Source organism: Bufo bufo, chromosome 3 (genome assembly GCF_905171765.1).
Source record: "Bufo bufo chromosome 3, aBufBuf1.1, whole genome shotgun sequence".
NCBI lineage: Eukaryota > Metazoa > Chordata > Amphibia > Anura > Bufonidae > Bufo > Bufo bufo.
This window is the reverse complement of record NC_053391.1, coordinates 199515006-199530588: the sequence shown is the minus strand read 5'-3', so window position 1 is coordinate 199530588 and position 15583 is coordinate 199515006. Positions and strand designations below refer to the sequence as shown.

Below are 15583 nucleotides of genomic sequence, written 5' to 3'. Positions count from 1 at the left end.
GTTAGGGTCATATCACTACTAATGGTGGCAAACTGTTGTATGTGATGGCTCCCCAGATCATCACACCAGCAGTTGGGGCAGTGTGTCGCTCCACAGTAAAGGTTGGATTAAAATGTTCACCATGGGGCCTTCATACTCGAACCTGACCGCCATTGGATCCCAAATAGAACCTGGATTCATCGGTAAGGACAATATAATTTGACTCCATAGCAGTCCAGATTTCTCATTCATGACACCACTGCAGAAGAATGCGACGGTGGCTCAATGTCAATGGCAGGACACGTAGTGGGTTCCGTGACAGCAAATTTACTTTTGCTAAGTGCCTGGAAATGGTCTGGGCAGAGACAGTGATGTGTCCCTATCCTTTCTACTGATGGTCTGTCTGGGCTGCCCAAAGCCTGTTCACCGTGTGTGTGCCCTTACTTAACCACTGCTCCCAACATCTCCTAACAGCTAGGTCAGAACAGTCTGGATAGTGGGAAACATCCATCCTGCTTCTCTTAATTTCAGGTTCAGATACTCTTTAAAGAGAGACTACACACACCACTTTTAAAATAATAAAATATATAAATAAATATATTAAGATAATAGTGAAAAGCAGGCAAATGTATGTCCTTTTTTTTTAGCAAATTAGGTAAATACAAACAAAGAATAGAAAACTTACAAAGAATAAGAGTTAGATAAAACACAATACATAATTACTAATTACATAATTACAACCACAGGTCTCTCAAGCAAATATTGCCAGACAAATATTCAATTTACACTCATTCTAATGATTTACCCCCTTTCAAAGTCTTTCAACCTCATCGTATAGGAATGTCTACCAGTCAACAATCTCTCACCAAGAGGTACATTACCCAAAAGTTGCCTCTGAGAGATTTTATAGGGCAGCAGGAGAAACACTTTTATGTTCTCTTGTGGCAATATCCAGTGTCTAATAAAACCACACTTGTAATAATTTACATATCTGCCTGAGACATAACTGTATGCCGAGTTTTGCAGCAAGACAACATTTCTGTCTGGGTAAGTTATTTTCTTTTGTCAATGAGTGTACATACATTTCAGTAAAATAACACACTTAGGCCTCTTTCAGACGGGCGTTGCGGTAAAATGTGCGGGTGCGTTGCGGGAACACGTGCGATTTTTCCACGCTAGTGCAAAACATTGTAATGCGTTTTGCACTCACGTGAGAAAAATCGTGCATGTTTGGTACCCAAACCCGAACTTCTTCACAGAAGTTCGGGCTTGGGATCGGTGTTCTGTATATTGTATTATTTTCCCTTATAACATGGTTATAAGGGAAAATAATAGCATTCTGAATACAGAATGCATAGTAAAATAGCGCTGGAGGGGTTAAAAAAAATAAAAAATAATTTAACTCACCTTAATCCACTTGATCACGGAGCCGGCATCTCCTTCTGTCTTCATCTTAGCTGTGTGGAGGAACAAGACCTGTGGTGACGTCACTCCGGTCATCACATGATCCATCACATGATCTTTTACCATGGTGATGGATCATGTGATGGACCATGTGATGACCAGAGTGACGTCACCACAGGTCCTGTTGCTCCACACAGCTAAGATGAAGACAGAAGGAGATGCCGGCTCCGCGATCAAGTGGACTAAGGTGAGTTAAAAATTTTTTATTTTTTTTTTAACTCCTCCAGCGCTATTTTACTATGCATTCTGTATTCAGAATGCTATTATTTTCCCTTATAACCATGTTATAAGGGAAAATAATAATGATCGGGTCTCCATCCCGATCGTCTCCTAGCAACCGTGCGTGAAAATTGCACCGCATCCGCACTTGCTTGCGGATGCTTGCGGTTTTCACGCAACCCTATTCACTTCTATGGAGCCTGCGTTGCGTGAAAAACGCAGAATATAGAGCATGCAGCAATTTTCACGCAACGCACAAGTGATGAGTGAAAATCACCGCTCATGTGAACAGCCCCATAGAAATGAATGGGTCGGGATTCAGTGAGGGTGCAATGCGTTCAACTCACGCATCGCATCCGCGCGGAATACTCGCCCATGTGAAAGGGGCCTAAGGGTCTCCATAGCCTTTCATTTTTCACTCTTGCTAAAATGTTAATGTTTCCCATATAAATCACTAGAGTTTTATTTATAGAAGTTTTAAATATGGCATCTATTTTGATCCCTATCTTTATTTCCAAAATCCCAAGCTCTCTTCAGTTTCATTACACATGTCATTGTCATGAAGAAACTCATTGTGTCCGTAATGTCTTGTTCAAACCATTAACATAATATTTCCCTCTCAGATAAGATCAAAGCATTCCAGGGGCAGCAATTGTTGCCTTGTTTTTAAAGGCCATTAGAGAAGTTATTCTAGCAATTGATTCTGCTCCCAGCTGCTAGCATTTATGTCTCTAAGTCTTTCATCAAAAGAGGTGAACCTAGTTTGACTTAGAAGAATTCAAGGGGTTAAATATGAGCATAATTTTTAATGATGTTATTAAATGTCTAATTATCCAGTTGAAATTCTTTGATAATGAATTCTCCAAATTGTTTCCCAGTAGACCTTAATAAACTTAAAACTGCTTTAGTTATTTTAAATGGATGAAGGTCTACACCATTGCCCACAGAAACGTGTGAAAAGCAATGTATTACTCATAAAGAATATCTGATGAAATGCAGTAAAAAGTGATGTTTATATTAAAAGGGGTTGTCTTAGATTTTCATATCCATGGCCTAGACTTAGAATAGGTCATCAATATCTGATTAGTGGGGGTTTGCCTCCCACCACCCTCATGAACAGCTGCCTGAAGAGGCTGTGGCGCACAGGTGAGCACTGTGGCCTGTTCCTAGGCCAGTGACATTACCTACATCAGTCACATGGCCTAAGCACAGCTCAGTCCTATTCAAGTGAATGGGCGAGAGCTGCAATACCAAGAACAGACGCTATACAATGTAAGGTGCTGTGCTAGGTAAGCTGTGATTGGTAAGCTTGGTAAGACTGGAACACTGTGGACTCTTCAAAAACTTGATTGGCAGGGGTCCCAGAAGTAGGACCACCACTGATCATATACTGATGTGCTACAGTACCCTGTGGACAGGGCATCAAGATCAAAATGTTAGATAACCCATTTAACCGCAACATACCTTTTTCTGAATACTTAATTTTGCGCATACAAAAGTTTCAAGGCAGTAAGTAGACACAAAAACTCACGTATTAAAAAAAGTAGAAAATCAGTATGAGCAATATACTGGTATGTCTATTAAGCAAAATACATCAGTAGTTAGGTATAACTCTGAACTGTTCTACCAATCAGATGTGGAGACCAGAGTTTTAAAGGATGACACAAATTTAACCCTAATAAAGTCTCATCATGTGTCCCTGGAAAGTAACTAGGGTAGCTCCTCTGATAAGGGTGACATCAATTAGAACATCACTCTGAGAGCCCCAAAATCTTTAGCTGTCCACAAACCTTCAAAGCTGCTGTCTTCGCTGCCTCCTGACTATTCTGCCCAGTCTGCATGTGTTTTAAATGGGAAGAGGGGATAAGCAGCTACCAAACACCTCTGGCTGTGGCCTATTTCCCATGAAAAATGATATTGAGAATGTTGATTCAACTTTGGATGTAACTGTAAGGACAGCACTTACTTTTAGCGTATAGATTATGTTTGAGAGATAGGGTGTCAGATTATCATTGTGTTCTTTTTTTCATAGACAATCCTATCTCTACATAGATTGTGCATTACTGTTCTTTATGCCTTTTATGCAACTTGATATAACTGTCTGAGGTGAGTGAGGGGTGCATGGAAGGGGCTCATGAGCTGAGTCTACTCCATAAGCGGTGGTTGCCAAATGTGTAGTACAGCTGACATCCACCCTCGCGATCAACGAGTTGTATGTGCTCCAAAATGGTACCAATAATAATTGATATGGAAATGGAAAGTAAAATATATATATATACTGCTCAAAAAAATAAAGGGAACACTTAAACAACACAATGATGTAACTCCAAGTCAATCACACTTCTGTGAAATCAAACTGTCCACTTAGGAAGCAACACTGAGTGACAATCAATTTCACATGCTGTTGTGCAAATGGGATAGACAACAGGTGGAAATTATAGGCAATTAGCAAGACACCCCCAATAAAGGAATGGTTCTGCAGGTGGTGACCACAGACCACTTCTCAGTTCCTATGCTTCCTGGCTGATGTTTTGGTCACTTTTGAATGCTGGCGGTGCTTTCACTCTAGTGGTAGCATAAGACGGAGTCTACAACCCACACAAGTGGCTCAGGTAGTGCAGCTTATCCAGGATGGCACATCAATGCGAGCTGTGGCAAGAAGATTTGCTGTGTCTGTCAGCGTAGTGTCCAGAGCATGGAGGCGCTACTAGGAGACAGGCCAGTACATCAGGAGACATGGAGGAGACCGTAGGAGGGCAACAACCCAGCAGCAGGACCGCTACCTCCGCCTTTGTGCAAGGAGGAACAGGAGGAGCACTGCCAGAGCCCTGCAAAATGACCTCCAGCAGGCCACAAATGTGCATGTGTCTGCTCAAACGGTCAGAAACAGACTCCATGAGGGTGATATGAGGGCCCGACGTCCACAGGTGGGGGTTGTGCTTACAGCCCAACACCGTGCAGGACGTTTGGCATTTGCCAGAGAACACCAAGATTGGCAAATTCGCCACTGGTGCCCTGTGCTCTTCACAGATGAAAGCAGGTTCACACTGAGCACATGTGACAGACGTGACAGAGTCTGGAGACGCCGTGGAAAACGTTCTGCTGCCTGCAACATCCTCCAGCATGACCGGTTTGGCATTGGGTCAGTAATGGTGTGGGGTGGCATTACTTTGGAGGGCCTCACAGCCCTCCATGTGCTCGCCAGAGGTAGCCTGACTGCCATTAGGTACCGAGATGAGATCCTCAGACCTGAATCCAATTGAGCACATCTGGGACATCATGTCTCGCTCTATCCACCAATGTCACGTTGCACCACAGACTGTCCAGGAGTTGGCAGATGCTTTAGTCCAGGTCTGGGAGGAGATCCCTCAGGAGACCGTCCGCCACCTCATCAGGAGCATGCACAGGCATTGTAGGGAGGTCATACAGGCACATGGAGGCCACACACACTACTGAGCCTCATTTTGACTTGTTTTAAGGACATTACATCAAAGTTGGATCAGCCTGTAGTGTGTTTTTCCACTTTAATTTTGAGTGTGACTCCAAATCCAGACCTCCATGGGTTGAAAAATTTGATTTCCATTTTTTAATTTGTGTGTGATTTTGTTGTCAGCACATTTAACTATGTAAAGAACAAAGTATTTCAGAAGAATATTTAATTAACTCAGATCTAGGATGTGTTATTTTTGTGTTCCCTTTATTTTTTTTGAGCAGTGTGTGTATATATATATATATATATATATATATATATATACATAAATGAATTTGACTTAATCGTACTAACCTGAAGAATATAGTCATCATGTCATTTAAGTGAACAGTGGATATCATAACCTCCCCTCCCCCCAACAAAAAAATGGCGGAATTGCTTTTCTTTTTCTTTTTACAATTTCCCTACACTCATAATTTTTACATTTAGTTAATTAGAATGTAAGAGTATACATTGATAGGGGAGATAAAAAAAACTTAACTTGAATTAGTCTGGTCTTGCTGATGCTGTATCCTTTAATGTAGAGAAATGGCTTTTCCAGCTCACCATACCAGCTAAGGTGCACGGAACTCGACCAGACCAGTCTTGATAGATACAGTGAAAAGGAAGCATTCCAGCACACAGGTAAATCCACACGGTTGTTTGTCTTTATTGGTCTTCAAAATAAAATCACGTACAGCATGCATCTACACCCACCACCGTGGACGGTTAACATGTTTCGGACCTTACATGGTCCTTAATCATAACCTGTTCAGAGTGAGTGTCCACAGGAGTATATATTCCCCCCCCCCCCCCCATTGATTAAGAACAGTGAAGGTACAATACGTACAATAGGGTGGGGAGCATGCTCTCTCCTATTTAAACAGTGTACAGCTCTGGTCATTCGATAAGAGGAGAATCCTGGAGGTTTACCCCAGGCAATCATTATTTACTTAAATTCTATACCCAGTATGGCTCCCTACCTCTTATTCCCAGTCCCCTGAGGAGTTATCCAGCATTGAGACAGAAACATGGCATGTTGGTCAGGATTAGGATTTCATAGGGTATAGGTCCAACATATAGGGTAAGGTTCCGAATGAGCTCACCCTTGTCAGAGCGTGTGGTCTGTGAATAAGGTTTGTAGTGTCTACTAGGCCCCTTCCTGCTTACCAGGGTAACAATAGGGACTGAAACAGGGGACCCAGCCTGAATAATTGGAGAAGAAATTACCTTCACTGTTCTGAATTATTGGATGTTCTGGCATACCACAACTGTACTTCAATTCTGAAAAACACATGGTCCAGGACATAGGCAAAGGATACAGCGTCAGCAAGACCAGACTGGTGGCCGGAGCATAACCAGGTACCTACTGCTGACAAGGTAATACCTCTCCCTAAAAATACTTTTGGTCCAGTGCACACTGTTTATCCTGTACTAAGTAGTGACCCCTGGATTATGTATTAATAGGAGTTCTCCTTTTTTCTACTATTTTAATGTAATGTAATTAAAAGTTAAAGGGGTTATCAAAACCCTATAATGCCCCCTCTAATGCTCGGGCCCCTCCCCATCGCATAGATCAAAACATCCGGTGATGGGGGGAAGGAAGCCAATAGCCGGTCACTATGGGGACGAGACTTACTAGTATAACCCGCAATTGATCCTTGTGATGGGGAGATGAAGCGGCGGCCATACGGGGATCAGAGGTGATGCAGGTGCCGGGGAGCAAGGTAAGTACAACCTGTGTGAGGGGCTTGGGCATTTGAGGGGGCATTATAGGGAATGGGTAGCCCCTTTAAATTAAAAAGTTAAATAAGTGAATCATCTTATAGATGTTCACAATGATGATATGGACTGTTTAGCCTTTGCAGGATTGCAGTGGATTTTCTCAAAACATAATGGTAGAGATAGACATGGTGTCCTTTTGAAATGTGAGGCAAATTGGATTATAAAAGTAGATGCTTTGGGACCTCTTGGTTTAAATCACTGTAATGAATTGTCTCCATTTTGAGAATGAATTATCTTGCTTGTATAATTTTGTATCTCTGTTAGTATATATTGTTTACGTGTATGTAATGAGGTGGGCGGGGGGGGGGGGGGGCAGCCTATAAAAGGAAGCACACAGATGCTCCCATAGTGCCTTGAGAAAGCGTCCGTGAAGTGAAACAGCCATAGGTCGACTGCTCTCCAGCATTACCCTCCTGTCCTTGTGTATGTGCATGCTGCATTAAATAAAGACAGATTTTTATGGTGAGTGCCATGCTTTGGACCTCTTTTGTTCTGGACTCATATTGGATTAATACTGCTGCATGGAGCACCACCATATCATTGTGGCAACATTCGCTAGTGTGTGTTTTCTCTTGTGAAAGGAAAGTGTTTTTTCTTTCGTTTTATAATTAAACATTTCCTATATCCCCTATCACTGCATACTCTTGGATTTGCATAGGGTGTTCTTAGTTTTGTTTCCAATTGCCTTAGCTTTACCGTCAGGCAGGGAAATTAGAATACTTAATTAGAATGTAATTTAATTTAATTAGAAAATACAACAAAAGCAAGCCCTCGTATGGCAATGTGAAAAAAAAAAAAAAAAAGACAAAGGAAAATAAAAAGGAAAAATAGTCTGGAACGGGTGCAAAGTACAATCTACTATTGTACATGCACTTTCAAATTCCAGATAAAAAAGAAACCAGCTGATATGTAGGCTACTTTCAATCGAACACAGTATTAACCCTTATAATAGTGGACCGGTTAATCCGGCCTACTAATTTCTTGGCTCCCATGGGCTTTCATGTAAACAGTTTTCAATCAGCTTACACTATCAGCAGAGAAGCTGCATGGTTTCAGCTCTCAGCTAATCAACTTGCCTCATAGTCCAAACTTGTCACGCAGTGATCTGCCCCTTCATTTCACAAGGCCACCTGGAGTCTACAGAGTGACAGCACTTGCCCTATCCTCCCCACACAATGCAAACTCTGCTCCAAGCTGACAGATTAAAGGGCGCTGCCTAACACCCTTAATAATGTTGTCCAAACTCCATTCTAAGTAGCATCACTTTTACTAAGCGAGGAGTGAAACAATAACAACGGGCCTTCTGTCAGGACGCTTGCATTCACAGCTCGTAAAGAGCCAGTGTTAACGAGGAGATGTTACAGGCTTTCCAATATCTTGTTAAACACTGTTAAGCCTACCTGACAGTATTTGTGATAATATATAGATTTCCAAAGCAAAGAATATCATGGGTATGCAACTGCTAGTTACTGAAAAATGACTTTAACAAGACAGTTCCATTGTCCTCTTCCAGTTTTTTTTATGCATTTTCAATTAAATGTTGGACTAAGAACATTTTATTTACTTTTATTAAGAATTTGCTTTAGATTATATTAATCTTATGTATGAAGGGGAAAAGACAAAAAAAACCTTTGTCTTTTATTTTATTTTTACAGGGGATTCAAAAAGGTTAGTGCAAAAGTAAAGGCCTGTAGTTTAAAGGGGTTGTCCCATGAAAAGTGTTCTACAGTTTTCAAACCAACTCCTGGATCTGAATAATTTTGTAATTACATGTAATTAAAAATTTTGCATAGCCACTGAGTTATTCAATAAAATGTATCTGTATAGCGCCACCTGCTGTATGTTTCTTTTCATATTTCTTTTTCCAGCTCACTGAGAAGGCCACACATGCCCAATTAGGTCCTTCAACTGCCTCTTGAGCTGTGATAGGGCGAACATGGACACGCATCCTTAGCTGCAGCAAAATGGATATGCCCCTTGAGCTGTCATCTTGATATAAATCTAGCAGGGCAATGAATGTGGAGGTCTCTGGATCCATGTGAGGTACAGGGCTGGTTCTAGCTTTGTAGGAAACAGATTGTCATTTACTATATGATCTCTGATTTTCATTTTTTATGTTAAACACATTTTGGTCTTCAAAAATTTAACTGTGCTGTAATTGGTTGCTATGGGCAACAAAGTCAGGTTTTTTTTAGACAGTTTTCATGAATCTGCCCCTTAGGTTAGTTTTAACCTGCAAACAAATGGGGCAGGTTTAAGATGATAACACTGGAGCAAGAAAATATTTTTTTGTGTTGGAATTTCCAAGAATGGAGTCTGTTCTGAGAATACAGCAAAATGTTCAGAATTCACCTGGTTAATGTGCTGCGCATAGAAACTGTACTTCGCATTGGGTGAAGCAATTCAAAACCACTGGCTATTTACGCCATGGGAAAAGTCTGGGTCTCCCAAAGACTTCGGAAGAGAAAGTGAACAGAACTTGAGCCGTATACAAATATAGAAAGTTGACCAGGCTGACTAGTGAGGAACTACAAGTGCCACAAACCATGGTATGGAGTATAAAAGTATGCATTGTAAGCCTTACGGATGACAAATTCTTCAGAAGCTGAAACTACAAATCTACAGACATTTTGGTGTTTAGTGAAGAGTATGCAATAAGAAAGAGAAAAAAAAGAGCGAGGTTTAATCTGATCCTCTGGGAGGGGTTCTTCCCAAAGAGAAAAGAAAAACTAGAGGCGCCAATGGTGATGGGAGGCGAGGAGAAAGCTTTAAATGTGTTGGAATAAGCCGGTAAAGTGGAAAGGTGGTACACTGTAAGTAAAAGTTTAAGAGGGAGGCAGATGTAAAGTCAATCAAATAGGGCAAGATGCCCATGTGTACTATAATTTTGCTGGGGGAAAGGAAGAGAACGGAGGATGTGAACAACCTACTGAGTGTGTGAAAACTCTAGTGGTCGTGACTGTCCCCCAAAGAACAAAAACAAAAAGGAAGAGAGAAAAAAGAAAAGGTCAAAGGTCAAAGCGAGTTAGGTTATGCTACTCAAATGGGTAGAGTTTCTCCTATAACCACAGTAAATTGGGGGTCACCACATAGTGAATTACAGATTATAAATTGTACGCAATTATGTAAACCGTAAAACATAAAGGCTTAAAACATATGATAAATCTATACAGGAAAAAAAACTATAGATAAAAAATATATAAAAAACAACAAGCTAAAAACATGTTAAAAACATGTTAAGATATCAGAGTGTATACTCACTGGGGGGTAATCTGTGGGATAAACTCAAGACACCCAACAAATCAATCCCCCCCTATCCAGGATCACCTGTAGAGTCGCAGATATTGATGACAGCCAGTCACACAGGGGCTTCTTAGCAATATCTTTATTCCAGATTCTGCTCAACGCATTTCGGGGTGATCTCCTTCATCAAGAGTAATACAAAAATAATAAGAAATACATATACACAACAGAATGGTTTCTTTGGCTTTAAATAGTTTTAAAAAAACTCCAAAAAGTGTGGCGGTGTGGTTATAGGGTGTCATTTCTGGTTTGTTGGGTGTCTTGAGTTTATCCCACAGACTACCCCCCAGTGAAGTGAATAGACACTCTGATATCTTAACATGTTTTTATCATAGTATTTTTTTTTTCTCTATAGTTTTTTTTCTCTATAGATTTATCATATGTTTTAAGCTTTTCTGTTTTACGGTTTACATAATTGAGTACAATTAATAATCTGTAATCCACTGTGGTGACCCCCAATTGACTGTGGTTATGGAAGAAACTCTACCCATTTGAGTAACATAACCTAACTCCTTGGTACACATGTGAGGTTGGCTGTCACGGTCATATTGGTGTTTGACCGTGACGCGGTTGCCGTGCAGACTCGTTGCTTGTGGCAACGTGTAGTTTGTGGCTTGCACGTGCACTTCCCCTTTAAGTGGTGTCTCCCTGCTGTGTGGAGTGCATGGGGTTAACATCCAGACTTGGTTAGATCAGGGTGTGGTCTCTTCTAGCTATTTAGCCTTTGCTTGTAGCTTGGAGGTTAGTGTTGCTCTAGCCTTGCTGTGGGCTGGAATCTATGCTCCATTCTGTGGCTATTACATCTGCCCAGTCATTGAGGGCCACTTTGTTGGACATCGAGGTCTCTTAGTAATGTCATTCCTTTGTTTCCCTTGTATCCTCTATTTACCCAACCTCACTTGTTGTATGTTTGGTGTGGGTTTATGTTCAGGGCTTGTTGCACGTCTTGTTGTTACATGTCTGGGATGTTGTTGGTGTTTGTCCCTGCATGTGTGCAAGACGTTTCCCTGTGTGTGTTGTCCCTCCGGAAGGGGGTTGGTTTCCCGAAAGGGTTAACCATTTTCCTAGGATGTGCAGTTGCTGGAGTCCTGGTTCCTGTGTGTCAGTACGGACTGCATCCGGAAGGTGTTTGGATGGCAGCGCGTCTGTTTGGGTTCCAGGTTACTTCAGCTGTGTTCTTCATTGGTGTCTTCCAGCAGCTGCGGCAGGTAAGTGACCAGATTTACTGTTGCTGTTGGTTCAGTTGTCTCTGGCCACTTGTTACTTACCTGTCATTTCCTTGGTGTTGTTGTCCTTTGTTGCTAGGCCTGTGGGAGACTCTGGTTCATCCGTGTCGTGGATGAACCAGTTGGTCTCTTGTCCCTTTCTCCTTACTTCAGGGTAATTCAGGTATATCAGGTTTCTGAGGGTCCGGCGTATGGGCCCTCCTACTATCAGGGTCGGCTCATACAGATAAGAGATTAGGGCCAGATTTAGGGATGCTTTAGGAGGTGACCTGCTCCCTGATCCCAGCATCCAGGCTTAGTTGCTACCTTTATATTTATGACATTGTATGGTAGGGGGTTTTCCGCACTCCCCGTCGTGACATTGGCGTTTTGTCCTTTTCTTTTTTCCCTCTTCCTTTTGGTTTTTGTTCTTTGGGGGACAGTCACTACTACTAGAGTTTTCACACACTCAGTAGGTTGTTCACATCCTCCGTTCTCTCCCTTTTCCCTAACAAAAGTTTAGTGAAGAGGCTACCTTTCACCTCAGTGGGAAGGTCAATTGCATTAGAATCTATGGCTCAGAAAACCGACATGCCCTTATCGAGCACATGACAGACTCCTGTGCAAAGTCTACGGTCCCTTATTTTTAATATACTATATCAAAAGTGTCCTAGAGCTGGGTTCTCACCCCTTCTCATAAAATGTACAAAGCTCCAGCACAAAATAATCTTGATCCAATAGTGATATCTTTATTTCATACGCGGCTGTACAATTCATGACGTTTCGGCCTGTATTGGCCTTTGTCAAACTACAGCAAAATCAGAGAATGCAGAATGTTACAGAAAATAGAAAATTTAGAAATCACTGTCTAATGTCATGTGCATCAGTACAAGACAACTTTGTATGTCTATATATCCCAGTGTTAATTAATAGAAAACATAATGTGTATGATAAAAGTTCACTTCGTATTACTGATGAGAAAAAGGTTGATTTCAGGACTGGCAAGGTTACTCAAGGTAAGTATTCAAAATGTAAACATTCATCAAGTATAGCCATAATGTTACCATATCTACTAGATTTATTAAGGATGAGACTATAAGATAAATTTGATTATGCTTCTCTCACCTGGTGCCGCTAGAGGAAGCAGGAATAGAGGTATGAATAGGCGAAAGAGCGCTGGGGATAAACTGTGCAACCACACTCCCTGGATGTACTATGGGATCTGCGTGTCTTAAATAGCTAATGCTTTATTGTTAATAAGTTGTACCTGAGTAGTAGTGTGTGTCAGGTCACAGAGCAGAGACGCGCACATGCACAGTAGCTGTATTTGTATGTCAGGACTCAGGATGTGTGCCAAGCCTAGTTCTGAGTGCCGGGGAGCGATAGATCATGCATGCGTTCTAGTGCTAAGTAACCTAAGTTGTGGTTAGTAACTTATACCCGTGCATGCTCAGAGTGCTATTGAGTGAGAATCCGATGGTCCAGTCTAACATAAATCGCATGGGTATGATTTAGGAAAGGGAGAGAGGAAAGGGGAGTGGCTGCAGAAAGGTGGAATATTTAAAATGAATAATGGGTAAAATATAGTCTAATCTGATGTAATGGATAAGGTTGGGATATATAATATATATATAAACCTTGTGTTTTTGTATTTCTAGATAAAGAGACAGAGAAGGAAAAGAAGAAATGAAAAAATTAGATTCCAGAAACAGCAACAATACAAGGAATGCCAATTATGACGTCAGTATGGAAAGATGCAGAATGATCCTGTCGCCCCCTCGTCTAAACATTGAAACATGTTCAATTATTTGGAACTTGAGTTGGGCAATATTATGTCCGGCAGCATGAAAATGTGCTCGTACTGGCAATAAAAGTTTTTTCTGTCTCATGTTTGATTTATGTTGACACACTCGATCACGTATTTTTGAGTTTTTTGAGTGGTTTATCTTACATATACCAAACCACAAGGGCATTTTAGTAAATAAACTACATAGTTGGAGTCACATGTAAAAAAGGCATGAATGGGAAAATTTCTACCTGATTGTGGATGGTATATGTTGGGACCCTTTAGTACATTGGAGTACTGGAGGCAATGTAGACAGGGAAAAGTACCCTTTTTCTGCATCCAGAAGAATGTTTGTCTATGGACTTGTCTCACTGATCCTATGTCGGCTATTACCAAGAGATCTTTTAGATTTTTTGAATGGTGAGTACATGACAGGATAGGGTTTCTGAATTCTTCTATATTGGGATGTGGCTTTTGGAGTGGGGGCCAATGGTTGCGAATAATATTCTCTACTTTTCTCATGCAGGGCTAGCAGAAGGTGTCATGGGTCTAGAAACCGTTGTTGCATTTCTCGTAGCCTAAGTTCGCTCTGCGGACCTGGTTTGACTATTCTTCGTACCCGTTGAAATTGAGAGAGAGGGATATTTTTGTATTATGGGAATGAAAGCTAGAAAAGTGTAGCAGATTATTACGATCTGTTGTTTTCCTATACAGATGATAGTTACCTTGAAACATTAATTTTTTTTGTGTGAGAACCAATGTAGATAGTTCCATACTGTCATCGCCGGCTCTAGGAGAGATCTTAGAAGTTCAGATAGACAGAAGACTCAGGAGTGGATCTGACAGATCTCTATTGTTTTCATTATTGCTGACAGGTTTCCACCCCTTCGCAGGTGTTGCTCATTATCAGTCAGGTGGCCCCTTTATATGTTCCGCCTTTCACTGGTTTCCCTGCGGCTAATAGTTCTTCTGAGGAGTGCTCTGCTTGTGTGGTGATTCTCCTGTTCCAGTTGCTTCTCAAGCTAAGTCCTTTCCCTTTTCTTGTTGTGTCTGTCCTGACTAGGCCTCAGGGAGACACTGGCTCCTTCAGGTTGGAAGGAGCCGGTTGCTTCTTTCCCTGTTCCCTAAGCTGAGGGTTTGGTGCAGTGTGTCAGCAGCCTTAGGTTCCTGTGCATGTGCATTTCTACCTGAGACTCTACTTTGAGACTTGCACATGTGGTTAGCAGCTTAGGGAGAGAGTAAGGGTTTGCTAGGAGGTGACCTCTTTATTCCCTAGGCTTGGGGCCTAGTCTGTAGTTGTTTTGTTGTTGTTCCCTTTGGTTGTCCTTCCTTCCCCGTACTACCCGTGACATTATTAGTTGCCGAATACCGTTACTGTTTCCCCTGCTCTGTGTTGTCATGGATCCTGTCTGTGCACTGGTGGATCGCATGCAGGGGTTGTCGCTGGAGGTAGAAGACCTCCGTGAAACTGCTGCAAGGTATCAGGTGTCTGTCTCCGCCAGTGGAGTCCAGACCTGCTCTGAACCTAAGATCGCCCTCCCGGACCGATTTGCCAGAAGAAGTGACAACTTCGTTCGGTTCAGGGAGTCATATAAACTTTGTTTTAGCTTACGCCCTGGGACTTATTTATGACGACCCAGATCGAGTTTCTCTGGCTGAATCTATGTTGCGTGGCTTGCATCAGGGAAATCGGTCTGCTGAGTCCTACGGCTCTGAATTCAGGAGGTGGGCAACTGATTCTGAGTGGAATGACCCTGCCCTCCAGAGTCAGTTCTGTCAGGTGCTTCCTGAGAGACTAAAAGATGCCCTAGCACTCTATGAAAATCCAGTTTCATTAGAGGCTGCCATGTCTCTTGCGATTAGAATTGATAGACGTCTGAGGGAAAAGTGCAAGACTCCGTTCTCTCGAGACATATTACCTGAAGGAAGGTCGGTCCCCTCTGACACTCGGGGTACTGAGACACCTGAGCCAATGTTTGGAGATGAACCTATGCAATTGGGACGGGTCTCTCCAGACCTTGGTGATAAGAACTTCAGGGCTAGAAAGAGACTGTTTTTTTTTTTTTGTGGTAAAGGGGGTCATTTTGTTAATGTTTGTCCCTATGTAAAATATGTAGGCGAGAATAAAAAAAAGGAGTTACCAATAAGTTTTGTTCTTTAAATCTTGGTACAGTAGTTGGGGAATCTGAAAACATGCTCTTGTCTTTTACCAGTAGTACCCATTTTCTCCTGCCTGCCAGGCTGGCGCTATTCAAAAAATTATTGATGTGGAGGTATTTTTGGACATTGGGGCAGGGGTTAACCTTGTGGATTACCAGTTTGTCCTGATGCATGGTTTTAAATAAAATGCACTGGACAAAGAGATCTCAGTCT

At 41.8% G+C, this 15583-nt stretch overlaps 1 long non-coding RNA gene across 1 annotated transcript; it reads left to right on the top strand.

The window, feature by feature from the left end:
* The first annotated feature begins 11188 nt into the window (after nt 1–11188).
* On the top strand, nt 11189–13312 carry LOC120993303. Its single transcript, XR_005777203.1, has 2 exons — nt 11189–11427; nt 13083–13312. It is a non-coding gene; the product is annotated as an uncharacterized LOC120993303 (long non-coding RNA).
* The last annotated feature ends 2271 nt before the right edge of the window (nt 13313–15583 follow it).